The sequence below is a fragment of the Molothrus ater genome, chromosome 5 (genome assembly GCF_012460135.2).
Source record: "Molothrus ater isolate BHLD 08-10-18 breed brown headed cowbird chromosome 5, BPBGC_Mater_1.1, whole genome shotgun sequence".
In the NCBI taxonomy this organism is placed as follows: Eukaryota; Metazoa; Chordata; class Aves; order Passeriformes; family Icteridae; genus Molothrus; species Molothrus ater.
The window spans coordinates 5,782,835-5,796,012 of NC_050482.2; the positions used below are offsets into that span (position 1 = coordinate 5,782,835).

The 13,178-nt window shown below is 40.1% G+C and overlaps 1 protein-coding gene across 1 annotated transcript in view; it reads left to right on the forward strand.

Annotated features, from left to right (window-relative positions):
* Nucleotides 1-1,854: 1,854 nt before the first annotated feature.
* The window catches only part of CELF2 (CUGBP Elav-like family member 2), a 548,864-nt gene continuing 537,540 nt past the window's right edge, over nt 1,855-13,178 (forward strand). The window contains exon 1 of the mRNA XM_054515016.1: nt 1,855-1,984. The gene's annotated coding sequence lies outside the window, so the exon portion shown is untranslated. The remainder of the gene's footprint in view (nt 1,985-13,178) is intronic.

The window sequence follows — 13,178 nt, forward strand, 5'->3', positions numbered from 1 at the left end:
AGGAGATCAAATTATAGTGGAAAAAAGCTGCATTTCTGCTCTTACTACTTGGTGAATCTACTGTTACCCCTCTTCTAAATTACATTCACTATCCTTATTTATTTTTATTTAAATTTTGAAGATAACTCTCTGTGCTGTCTTTTTCCTCTGTGCTGGTACTGAATTCACAGTGGATGGCAAAAGTTTTTTGCAGACAACCCAAATCTGCTATGAGATCCTGGTGGACTTTGCAAATAGCTGGTTCTTGGCCATGGCAATTTATTCCTCATGTCTGGAATGGCCGGAGATTTCTACCAACAGGAGAAATGGCTTCAGGTCATCTCTTGTTAAAAGGGTCTGGAGGCTTTAAAAGAGAAGAAAAATAATTTTAAATTTGACTGCGGTGGTACCTGTTTTTCATTGCTGGATGTTAATGAGCAGCAGCCTTAGAAGACTGTAGGGCAGGCCCTACGTCTTGAGCCCTATTGTGTAAGACCAGGTAATAGGAATCACCTTATGGGATCCACTTTGACTGGTAAAGGCTGTTTCTACAGGGATTTTAAAAATCTGCTTAGGAGCCAATTGTCTCTGGTAGGCATGTTCAGCAGGCATGTGCCTCTTCCAGTGCAAACTTTGAGTAAAAACTGAGATTAATTCAATTAAGTTTAAACATTTCAGCTTTTTATTTTATGGTTACACACATAAGTAGAGCAATAACTGAATACAAATGTTGCATATTTACTGTGGCGTGATCCAAGCAATTACTACTAAAGTATTAAGGAAAATCATTATTTCACTCTTTTAATTTTATTCTGTAATTAGGTGGGAACCGTATTTTGGTGAATACATTTATATTTAGAAGTTATGTATTATGTTTATCTTTGTTTTGAGAGGATGATTTTAGCCCTGTTATTATAAGCCTGTTAATAACAATTAAAATAGCTATTAAAAGTTATTTTAGCTTTTGTACACTTATAGCTTTGTACTTGTTTTTCTTGTTAGCTTCATCAAATAGTTCACACTCATATGATGTATGCAGTCTGCTAATAGTCAGGAGCACAGACTGCCAAAAATGGTTTCAAATATCTGGTTAAAGTCAGCTTTTTATGTTCTAGGATTATTAGTTCATCCTTTTCACACAAGTGTTGTGCTGGTTGCTCATTATGCCTCTGACTTCTCTTACTTTTTGTTCTCAAAAACGATTTGAAAAAGTTTAGAAGGGAAACTTAAAAGCAGAGCAAAAACAATGCTGGCAACTTTTTTGAGTGCCAGAGTTTTTACTGCTTTCTGTTGAAATATTTTCCTGACTTTCTGTTCAGATAAGAATTTTTGTGCAAGGTGTTACGGGGAGGGCTGTCTGCATCCCTGCAAAGTGCAGCACAGTAAATGTCTGTGTATGTTCTCCGTATACCATACTATTAAAATCAATCTGTTCAGGTTAGTTTCCATTCTGAGGAGTGCTGAGAAACACAACCACCAGTTTCTGTCACGTGCTGCGCCGCATCAATTAAAAATAAATTACATTTCATGCAAAGAACCTAACTTAAAAATCTCAGCAAACAACAACAGAACCTTTTCACTAATGATTTTCAGTCATCAGAAGTGGAGAGAGACTCAGACAGCAGACAGCATGGTCCCAGCATGCTTTTTGCCTTTTTTTTTGTTTGCACAGTAGCTGTCAGTTGCAGCCCTGCAGGTAGTAGAACCCAGTGGGAAGAGGGGCGGGACAGAGCGATGCTGCCTGAACTGACAGCAAATTTAAATTACTGAGCTTTCTTTTGCTTTTTTTCTTTCTTTGAGTGCCCTTTCCTTTTTTTTTTCTCTTTTCTTTTTTTTTTTTTTTGGTATTTTTCTACTCTGCGACAAACTGAAAAGATTCGAGCACACACTAATTTAACAGCCCTGCTTCGTCGTCTTCTTTTTTCCCCTTCTGCTTCCAGGATAATTAAAAGAGAAACCTGTAAAGGCAACGTTCCTTCAAGCAAGTTGGTGCTGTAACGTGCTGGTAAGATGAATTTAATTTATTTTTTTTTCCTTTCCTCATCTTTTCTTTTCCTTTTTTGGAGCTGAAAAGCTTTTGTATATCTAACGCAGTCATAAGTGTGGTTCCCCTGCTGTGGAGGGTTAGGAGGTAATGAAAAGGTGCAACGGCTTGATATGTGACCTTCTCCTATTACTTAAAATGGGGAATAACAGCTTTCATGCCTGTCCTCATGATGCTTTTCTCTCTATGAATTGACTATTTGCTCAACAGAAGAGATGCTGTGATTGTCGCACTATGACAATGAGGACTTGATTGTTTTTTGGTTACTGTTCCATGCTCCTATCAGAACAGATACTTGAGTTGGGGGGGTTGTGTTTGTGATTTTTTTTTTTCCCTCTGAACGTTGCCTGAAGCACTGATACGACAGGGGGGTGGAGATGGGGGTGGAGGAGACGGTCTTGGGTATCATCCTGCCTGTTCAGCTGTTTACTAGGTAGGGAAGTGCAACACTGAAACTTTTTTTAAAAATAAATAAATATTTTTTTTCTGCTTTCATCAAGTGGGGTCAGTGTATCCAGGATTTATTGTTGTCCAGTGCTGGGTAAAGTTGTGCTGTCCCTTGCATTTTCCCTCTGGAGAAGGGGGGAAGGGGTGTTCCACTCCATACCTTGTCACACCATTGTAGTAGCTAATTGCAAGAAGCTGACAAACTTTGCGATGAAATACCAGGCGTCGCTTTTGTGAGGAATGAGTTCGATGCTGTGGATCAGCTCCTGTGAATACCAGCCTACCAGATACAATCAGATCTATATTATGCATGTTACATTCCTGACTTGCAAGTACACTGATTTCCAAGGTCTCCTTTCTAGTCGTCTTCTGGTACTAGCAGAAGATAAAAATAAAATTTTCATTTTATTTTTTTAGCAAATGAGATGTGTTTTGCTTTGTGTTTAAGCTTACAAAACTTAAAAAGTGGTGTGTTTTTCTCAGGATTTATGAATGTAGTTCTGCCAGGTATTGAATGCTACATCTACTGAAATCAACAGGAAGGCTGAGCTTGTCCTGTATTTAAGAGAAAATTGCTAAGTACTGGCAGGACTGGATCTTATGATTGCTGAACTATCTCTGTTTTCTCAACTGCAATTAATCTTTGGTGCACTTTAGGCTGGATCCTGTAGCTTTATTGTAGTATTCAGAATAAGCACTATTCTTACACTTAGTTGCTGTTTTCTGGTTGTGCTGATGAAAACTTTTTGAACATAGGATGGGGATTTTAAGAGAAATTGAATAGAGTTAGGAAACCAGTGTGATTTAGTCCTTTATCTCCTTGAAAGCTCTTTTCCTTAATTTTATTTAAAGAGGTATCCTGAAACTAATAATCTGCACATTGATACATTACACTTTCCAGACTCAAAGGTCTTTTTTGCCAAATGCATAATGTGATATCATGAGAGAAGTTGTGCAAGGAGGGTGGAGAAGAGGAGCAGTGGGATTGAACAGAGTCCTTTCCATGTCAGTGGAGAGGGGGAGAGGATGTGCCAGTGCCATATGGAAAATCACATCCTCTCACAGAAACTTTGTTAGGGCAGAGGGTTAAGGGTGCTGCACTTGCAGAAGTTCATCACTCCCTATCTCAGTCTCAGTTTCAAGCACTGCAGTACTTTACTGAAGGTTTACTTTGCTTGTGCAGAAAATACTGTTGGCTTGTGAAATGAGGGCGTTGGAGCTCCCACATCTTGCTTTTGCCCTGAAAACTTGCCTTCCCCCACACCACCACCAAGGTCTGCAAGGCCCAGCAAATTAGGCTTTGTCCCTTGTAATCCTAAACTCCCATCCATTTATAACCAGAGAAGAAAAGGGTTGAATTCAGTGTTCTTGTTATGGAAATAAGTTTTTATTCACTCAGTATCAACTGACAGTTAGAAGCGTATCTGATGTAATATGAATAAACTGTAGGCTGTTGTCAGTAAATTATGCATTTATAGTCTCACATTCTCCTAGAAACACTGCCTTTACAATGCTCAAGTGGCCTAATGGGGTGAAACAACTGCCAATACTCTCATCTGAGCCTCCTAATCAGCCAAAGTCATGAGAAGTCCATGGTGGTTGGTTCCCACTGACCATGGTGGGCATCTCAGCCATGGGTGAGGCTGCAGGGAGGAGAGCCTGAGGTTAGCCAGGGGTCTTTGGTCACACAAGTGGTGTCAATATTACTGTTATGAGGCAATATGAAAACACAGTACAGCTGAGGTTAGATGCTGAGTTTTGTAGCAAGAATGGATTACTAAATTCTTAAAATGCTGAGTTATGTGGCAAGAATGGATTACTAAATTCCTAAAAAATCTTACTAAATTCTTAAGCTGATATCTGTACATTTAACTAAAAAAACAACCACCCGAACCCAATCTACCAGTCTACATCCTCTTTGAATTTAGTCATTAAATATATTTATTTTTTAATTAATCTGTGCACTTTAAATTGCTGTTGGCTTCTAGCAATACTGTCCTCTATTCAGTGCCTGGAAATTTCTAGTTGAATGCAACTGCTTTCATTGTAACAAAAAAAGAAAAGTAAGCCAGAAAACTTGCTGTAATTTCCTGTCAGTAACAGAGAAATAAGAAAACACTAGGCTAATAAAAATGATAATCTGAGTTTACAACTGTTAACAAGATTCCTGAATAGAAATGGTGCTATTATGCACAAAGAATTTCTATCATCACTAGAGGAATGTAGTATAAAATTATGAGGTTTATTATTAGGGTCCTGTCAACCAATCAGAAATCAACCCATAATCTTACTTGTGAAATACCATAAGTTTTAGCATCTTCCCTTCCCTCCTACTAATAAAATATTAAAGAAATTTTATAATTAGAAACTTTGATAACATAACTGTGAATTTCATTTGCAGCAAAAAGCAAGCATAATTCTGTATTTCTTCTACATCTCTAACGTTCCATATAAAGTCACTGCAAGTCTGAGTTGCACACAGCAGGTAAAATTAAGGTAAATCACAGACTTGCCATGGGCAATAATGATGGGATTTCATCAGTTACTTTCTCCTGGGAGAAGCCAAATTCACAGATTTTTCTCAGGACTCTGAAGAATGTCATAGCACCTCCTTCCCTGAACGTGATTGCATTTCTGCATTGCATTTCTGGTCAGCTCAATGCAAGTTTGATAGAATCTTGTCAAAATTCTTAGATTTTAACCACTGCAGATTATTCCATTTCATTCTAGGGGTAAAAGACTCTTAGATTTCTCTTCTCTCTGCAAATGATTTATGTCATTGTAAGGGGCTTGCTCTGTTTCCATTTGATTTAACGTATTAGCCATGGTCTTCTTTCAGCAAGAATCACTCTTGCAAGAACCCTGTACACAGGCCCAGAGTGACCCCAAGTCTCTGATCCTCCCCCACTACCTGATTGATAACATACTGGGCTACCACTTGCCTAAACACACTTCTCCCACAAGTCTGGCAGCCAGTCACATGCCCTTCATCTCCTTGTGATGTGCACATGGCTCACTGCAGAGTCCTTGGGGATCCTAGCCCTGTGTAGAGAACCCTAAAAATAATCTAAAACCTCCTCATGACTCTCATCACCCCCAAGGCAATAGAGCTCACAGTATTTATCAGATCACTAGATAGGAATTAAGAATATAAATGAGTATTTTAGCTATTAAGGTAAACAGTAAAATAATAGCAAGAAGGGAACAGAGCGAAAAGAGAACTAGAAGCCCAGAGAGCTCATTTCTAGACCATAATTGTCATCACCCAAAGCCTTCTTGGGTTGCTTTGCATGTCCCATGGCCTGAAACTCAGTTCCTGCCCTCATGTGCTCTGAGTTCTTGAAGCCACATCTTTCCTGCTCACATTGTTAAAGACACATATTGTCATCTTCCTTGGGGATGGCAACAAAGTGGGAGCAACCCAAAAGCTCTGCACGTATATTTTTGGGTTTTAATTTTCCTTCTCAACCTGGAACCTCCAACTGCCTCTGTGTTATCCATAGAGGTGATTGCTCTCTGTCCATGACATTTTGGCACCAGAGATAGGATTCATCTCATCCAAATTTAGGCACCAATGAGGTAGACACCTATATGTGGGTGAGCCACCTCTGGCTCTCCTTATAGTCAGAGAAAACAACCAGGTGCTTTTCTGACATCTATTTTCTTACAATCCCATGGAAAGACATCATATTCAAAACTCAAACCATTTAATTTTCTCTCCTCCTCAAATTTTCTCAACTGTTGCCTTACTTTAGACATCTCCTGTAACTACTTCATGAAAACAAAGGACTCAAAACTCCGTAAATTACATACATGGAAAAACCATTGACTTATCAAGCCTCATATACCTGGCAGTGGGCTTCAAACAAGGCTGATCCTAGTGCAGTTAGGTCTGTATTGCATAGGCACACCCATACATCACTGACAAAATGTCACTCATATATATCATTAGTCCTCCAGGGCTGCTGGAGGGAAGCTGTCACAAGTGCATCCCAGGCAATGTGTTTAACGTCTAATTAATCGTGTTCCTTGTGGTTAATTTTATTAGGCTGAGCTGATCTAGTGAAAGGAGGTGCTGTGATTGGTTTATTTGTTCTACTTAGTAGGCCAGTGGCATTTAAAAGTCATGCTGCAAAGCTATAAAAAAATCCCAAATTCAGGAAACTCCATGAGTGTAATGAAGTCTACCTATTTTAGGCACCAGTATTATAATGAGTTGATGTTCCTGATGTAAATTTTCTTATCCAGAGGACACTTTGTGCATTTGAAAGCTTTCAGACTGATACTTTGTCTTCCTACATTTTTGCAGCTAAAGCTCTGTTAAGAGTGCAAAAAATGTGTTCTGCAGAGCAGCCCCCATTTCCCGAAGGTACCTCACACCTTCAACCCACCTGGCCATCTCTGGAGGGGCTTTTTGTGTCCTCTTGGTCCTGTGACATGAAGGGCTGTGGGTGATGCTGATGGGTCATAGCCCACTTGAGCAGAGGGTTAAAGGGTCTGAGGGAGGCAGCATCAGAGCAGCCTTGCTTGAAAAGCCTAGAGGAAATTATAGCCAAGGATCACCATGACCAGCATCAGTCAGGTTTATATTCAAGGAAAATCTTGTTAATTTAAAAGGCAAATGTGTCAGCACATAAGTGTATATTAATATGTATATCAGAGCATGGTGTTAGCAATGCCAAGGTACTGGGTTCAATCCCTGTATGGGCCATAAACTTATGAGTTGAACTTGATGATACTTGTGGGTCCCGTCCAACTCAGAATATTCTGTGATTCTGTGATACAAACTCATAGTATGGGTATTGGATACATAAAACCCCACTAGACAGGTGAGACATTCAGCAACAGGGACACATTCTCCCATCAGACAAACGTGGTCTCCCTTTAGGATTCATTCCTCTCTTCACTTAGGTAACCTTCAGCATCTTAAAGATTAAGGCTTGGTTTAAATCAGAGAAACTGGATTTTGCCACTCATTTGAGCATAAAGTGTTTGATTATCCACTCAGTTGTTGATCCACTTCTCAATATGGTGGTATTCAGTCAAGGTAGGTTAGGCGGTTAGGCTTGATTATCATAGACGTGTTTTCCAACCTTAATGATCCTATCATCATCACACATGGTTGAGATAGCTCTATTCTGAACCTGAGCTCTGAAATGCTTTGCAGAAGTACTCTTTATTCAGACAATGGAGTGGTCAGATTTTGAAGCCAGCAGAAAATATGTTATGGTGCACTTGAACTGCTCACGTAATGACAGAGCTCTGAACACAGGATTGGAGGTCTGACACATTTGCTGTTCCCAATGATTTATGTATAAACTCTGTACCAACTACTAACACAGTGAGCAGTCCAGAGGGCCCGTGGACTGCATTTTGGATAACCAGAGACAGAATTATCAATTAATAGTGGCTCTTAATCAATCTGATGCAGTTGATGTTTTCCATAGGCTCTCCATTAATGAGCAGCTCTACCAACACCTTTCTTTCCCTGCACTCTAAGTCCCTGAATTATGAAGGACATGTGCATACTAAATGAAGCTTTTCCACTCAAGAGAAAAGGCTGCCTATCCAGTGTCACAAAGTAAGAGACCACATTCACAGGACATTAAAGGCTGGGTACTCTTGCTGAACAGGTTTACACATTTAAGCCTTGATCCTGCAAGGACTTATACACATGCTTAACCTTACACACTGCGAATGAAATCCTGGGCCTCTCAAAATCAATGACAAAAGTCCACTGACTTCAAAGGGCCACTCTGTGAATAGCCTTTTTGGTTTCAGTGCAGCCACACAGCGTGCAGAAGCGTGTGAGCTGATCTCCCCAACCCTGGGTGCTTGTGTGAAGTCTTAAGAGACTGAGCGAGCTGCTAAGTGTATCTTTCAGAGCGCTTCTGTCTCACAACAAACTATAGGCATTCAAAGATGTTTTCTTGTTTGATCTGTGCTCTTTACGAGTTTTGCCCAAACCCTGTGGTAAAACCTGCTGAAGGAGTCTGTGAGCAATCCATAATGCAATTCCCTCCCTGGCTAGTATTGCATTCTGAGCAGTTTGTTTTCTTTACTTTCCAAGAGATCCAATCCCTGGAGTGAGGTGATTATGCTGGAATCACATCTTTCTTTTTTAAAGAAAAAAAATCTATAGCTCACATGATTTTATAGGAAATCTGGGAAATATCTCCTGAAATGACTTACAGGTCAAAAAAAAAAAAAAGTGTATGAATTTGTACACAAAACAACTGCTGGTTTTCATCTGCTTTCTGCTGGTAATTGAGATACCTTCTTGCAAAATCTAACATCCGCCTCAGGATCTGTTGGAGATCAGAAACTCAGTCCTGGGTCTGGGTGTATAAAACTCTCCTCTGGCAGTGGTATCCCTCAGACACACTCTGGAGTCCTGAGGAGTTGGGTGAAATGTTCAGGAGGATGGAAAGTGGTATCAGCCCCATTTTTCAACACAGATCCCTCTCCAAAGCAGGTTAAGTCAATGATCCAATGATGCTGCACAGACCCTCTGCTCTGGGGGTGGTAAATTATGCTCCCAAGCCTCACAGTGGCTGAGGTAGTGGAGCCAGGGGGTCCTGGGCTGTCCTGAGTAGCACCAAGGTGTCTCAGCTCCAGTAACAGAGTTCATGCTGGAAAATGCAGATCCTGTGAGTGAAACAGCTGCACTGGTGTGCAGATGCACCAATGCACCCTGCACGAGCTCAGGACTAGGGAGGTTTTGGCTATCATCTCCCTAAGCCTGCAGAAACATTTGTGAGGACAATATGTGTGCTGTAACAAGGAGCAAGGGTTTGGAAAAGATGTTTATAAAGTTTTGCATCCTAGTTATGCTTTAGGATAAGCCTGTGTTAGCATTTGTGTAAGCCAAATTACCTCTTCTCACCTAAATTGGTGGCAGTCATATGAGAGGAGAGTATGCTGGGTGAGCTCAGTGAAGCTACTTTTTTCTCTTTCAGCATTTTCCTCTGACACGTTTCATTGCTCTAGCAGGAAAAAAAAAATCCCCAGACTTCACTCTTTTTTTTTTTTTTTTGGCTTTTACTGTAAAGGTATTTTAATTTTATCTTCATCATGCTCCTGTACTAATGGGCTTTACACATTCCCAGCAAAGTCCTGTGTGAAATTCTTAACCACAGAGATTACAGAAATTTACTGCTTCACTGGCGTGGTCAAGTTGCCACAAAATTGCATTTGTTAATGTAGCTGTGAAAACACATGGCACCTGCCATCTCTGAGCATAAGGATTTTAAATATGGCTTGGAAGAATTTAAGGATGCCTATAAAATGGGGCTTGGCCGTGTCAGTTTAGCTTTAGGAAGGAGACTGTGCTATAAAATACTCACCCATAATTGGACACAAGTGACAGCTTTACTTAACTAGTGTTCACAAATGAAGGAGCAATGAAAATGTTCTGCCTTTCTCACCCCAGAAGAATGACCACGGCAGATGTTAATACCAGTGAGAATGGCTTTATTGTAGCTACAGGTGAGACAAATGGAGGATTTATGAGTCTGGGGATTGAGGGAAGGGGAGGAAGGGTGAAAGTCCAATGTTGTTCCCCAGAAATGCAATGTCCATTCCCAAACACATTGCATAGCACACAGAGTGCACTAAAGCAGAGGCTATTCTGTGTCCATGAATTCATGAGCATGCCTGATTTTTTTGTTTGTTTTTAAGTATACCCAGACTCACAAACTGAACATGATTCTGCTGTTTATTTCCTTATGTTCTACCCTGTGCCCATTTAAGCTGATGGCACATCTCTAACTTAATTGATAATACGAGGTAATCAATGGCTCAAAGTCTGGGAACTCAGTGACCCGTGGAAGTGTAAACAAGAGACAACGTTGTTTCTCTGATGAAAGTCCTGAGACCAGGCTTGGCCCAGCATCTGCTGGATCCTTTCTGTTCATTTTAATGAGCTTACAAATGGTCCCTAACATAATGTGCATTCAATAGAAATCAGCATTGGTTTTTCAGGCACTGATCCAGTAAAGCCCTTAATTATGTGCTTAAGATTATGGTATGGGAATAGTCCCACAGAAGCCACTGCAACCACAGAAATGTTTTAAGCTCAGCAAGTAAGAAAATGTTTTGTTCTTGGAGTATCATCACATTTTTTTCCAGTCAGTGGCCTCTGCCAAGAAAACTAACAAATACAGTTTCTAGAAATCCAACAACATGAGATGCCATAGATGCAGTGATATTCAGAATTTTACGCTTTTTTTAGCTGCTTTATATTCCTTTATGCCCAGACATAGCAAAGCACTTAACTGCAGTTGTGACATGAATAGGAGTACTTGCATCTTGAAACTCAAAGCTCCCTCCCCTTTTAGATTCGGGGTATGCTCACACGTGGTGCTGCTGTCTGTTGTCAGTCCCAATTCCAGGTAGGATGATGTTTTTAAATTTATAAAAGGTAAAGCTGCAGTATGAGTAGGAAAATATTCTCCCCTGTATTTAAAGTAAGTTCTGGTGATTTACCCCAAACTCTTTAACCAGGTGCTTTTTTAGAAGAGCTGCTTGACTGCAGTTTGAGCTTTTGTGCCATGTGGAGCACATATTGTTTAACTGCTTCACTTCAGCTCATCCCACCTCACTAGAGGGGACTGCATTTCTGCATCCCCTTGTTTTCATGAAACCTCTTGATATTCACCAGGATTTTTTCAGGTAATGGTGCTTACAGCAAACACAGCCTGTGGTGTTTCCAAAAGTTTCCTGCTGTCAAGAAGCATGAGGGCCAAATTGAAAATATTGGTTTGGGAGAATGTAATCTTTTCAGCACAGGCTCTGGTCAGCTTGGCTGTGTGCAGTGCCAGTGCCCAATAGTAATGATGTCCAGGCACAGGGCCAAATGCTAAAACTGCCCCCAGAGTGAATATACTCACACTCTGTGAGAGAAGCACTAAAGTATTCTTGTTTTCTGGCCAGCAACACCACTTCCCAGGAGGAAAACTTTTGCCAGGAGTATGAATAAGCTGCAGTGAGGCTATGCCTTATGGCAACTGCTGCATCAGGGACTGCTAAGTAACTCATAAATAAGCAGTCCCTGCTGCCCCCCAATTCCAGTATCCAGCTTCAGAAGGTACTTATGTAGGTCCAAGTATAAAGGCTTGCACAGTGGCCTCAGTGGGCTCTGAGAAGTGCCAAAGCAGAGGTGGCTACTTTCCATCTCCTGCTCCTTCAACTGGCCATAATTTTTCTGGCAAGCACAAATATGCAGAGCCTAGAAGGATTTGGCTTCTATTCTTCAGCTCATATTCATCATGTGGGTTGCTCCAGTGAAGTTATGAAGCCAGGAGCTCCTGTTATGGTAGGATAAAGACTCCACCACAGCTGAAATCTTTATTAGCAAATTAATTATGAATAAACACTGGAAAAATAGGCACACTTTAATCAACCCAGCAGCTATCTTGTTTTGGGCACACAAGTGTATTTATACCCACAACAGAACTATGTTAAAATGTAGAGGTTTTTTACATTAGTGGTCATTTTCAGTTTTCTTGAGAACCACTTCAGTTCCACTCACATAAACATGCCAAAACTTCTGCTGATATAAATCAGGGTGATCCCTTGAAGTCTGGTGAGCATCTGCCCCAGAATGGCAAATAATAGCCTCTAGAGCCCCACTAATCATTGAGGATGATAGAAGTTACTGATTCAACATGTACAACTTTTTAACACCACACAGACAAAATCATTTCAGGCAGGAATTCCTAGACTAGGGATAACCATATTCCATAAGGAGGTAGTAGAGGTTAACTGCATTCTTCTTGCAGCAAAGCACCCTGTTTTGGTTTAAAAGGTTTAAAACCTGCTTACAAGGATGCAGCAGTTCAAAGTTTTGTGCAGACAGGTAGTAACAGATATAATAAAGAATATGAGCATTTAGGCATCTCTAATGTTCTATACTGTGCCCCTGTATGAGACAATCCCCAGGTCCAGCTGCTGACATGCAACGATCCAGCTGCTGCTTCTTTGCAGCAGAATTGAGAACTCTGACTCCAAATAAGCCAATAAAGTGATGCTCTGGAAGGCAATACTTGTACTCCTTCAGCTACATTTTTCTTGCCTTTCACAACATTTCCTAATTTAATGCACAGATACCTTATTTTGGAAAAAGATAGAAATATCATCAGCTGGTGTGTTTATCTAAGAAAAATCTGTATATTTTAGACAAGGATAATCAACCTCTTCTGTATACAAAGACAATCTGAGCACCATTAAACAGAAAAACACTGTCATAGTTTAAATTTCTTTATGTTCTTCTCTCCCATCAGTATAAGAATATACTTTTGTCATATAGCTACTTATCTTTGGTTGAATACAAGAGTGAGCACACAGAAGCAGTTCTTTGTTCTGGTATTTCCAGTCAGCTTCATACCTCAAATTATTAAAAACCTCTGGGAAGTCTTTCTCATGAAGTGTGATTCACAAATTGTATGAGTTAGTCTTCAAAGATTTTATTAAAATAAAAATGGAAGTCTATGACCCTTACTAGTGGTTTGTCTTATATAAATGTATTTCTCTGCTTGACTTTCACAAAATACATTAGCACAGAATAAATGACATTGGAGCAGGACAGGAAATATTTCAAAAGGAACTAATTTTCACATGCTGCAAAACTAGTTTGGGGACCATCTTGAAAGATCCTCCATGCCTCCACTTTTCTTTATGCAGCTTTATTCATTGTCTTAAAATTAAT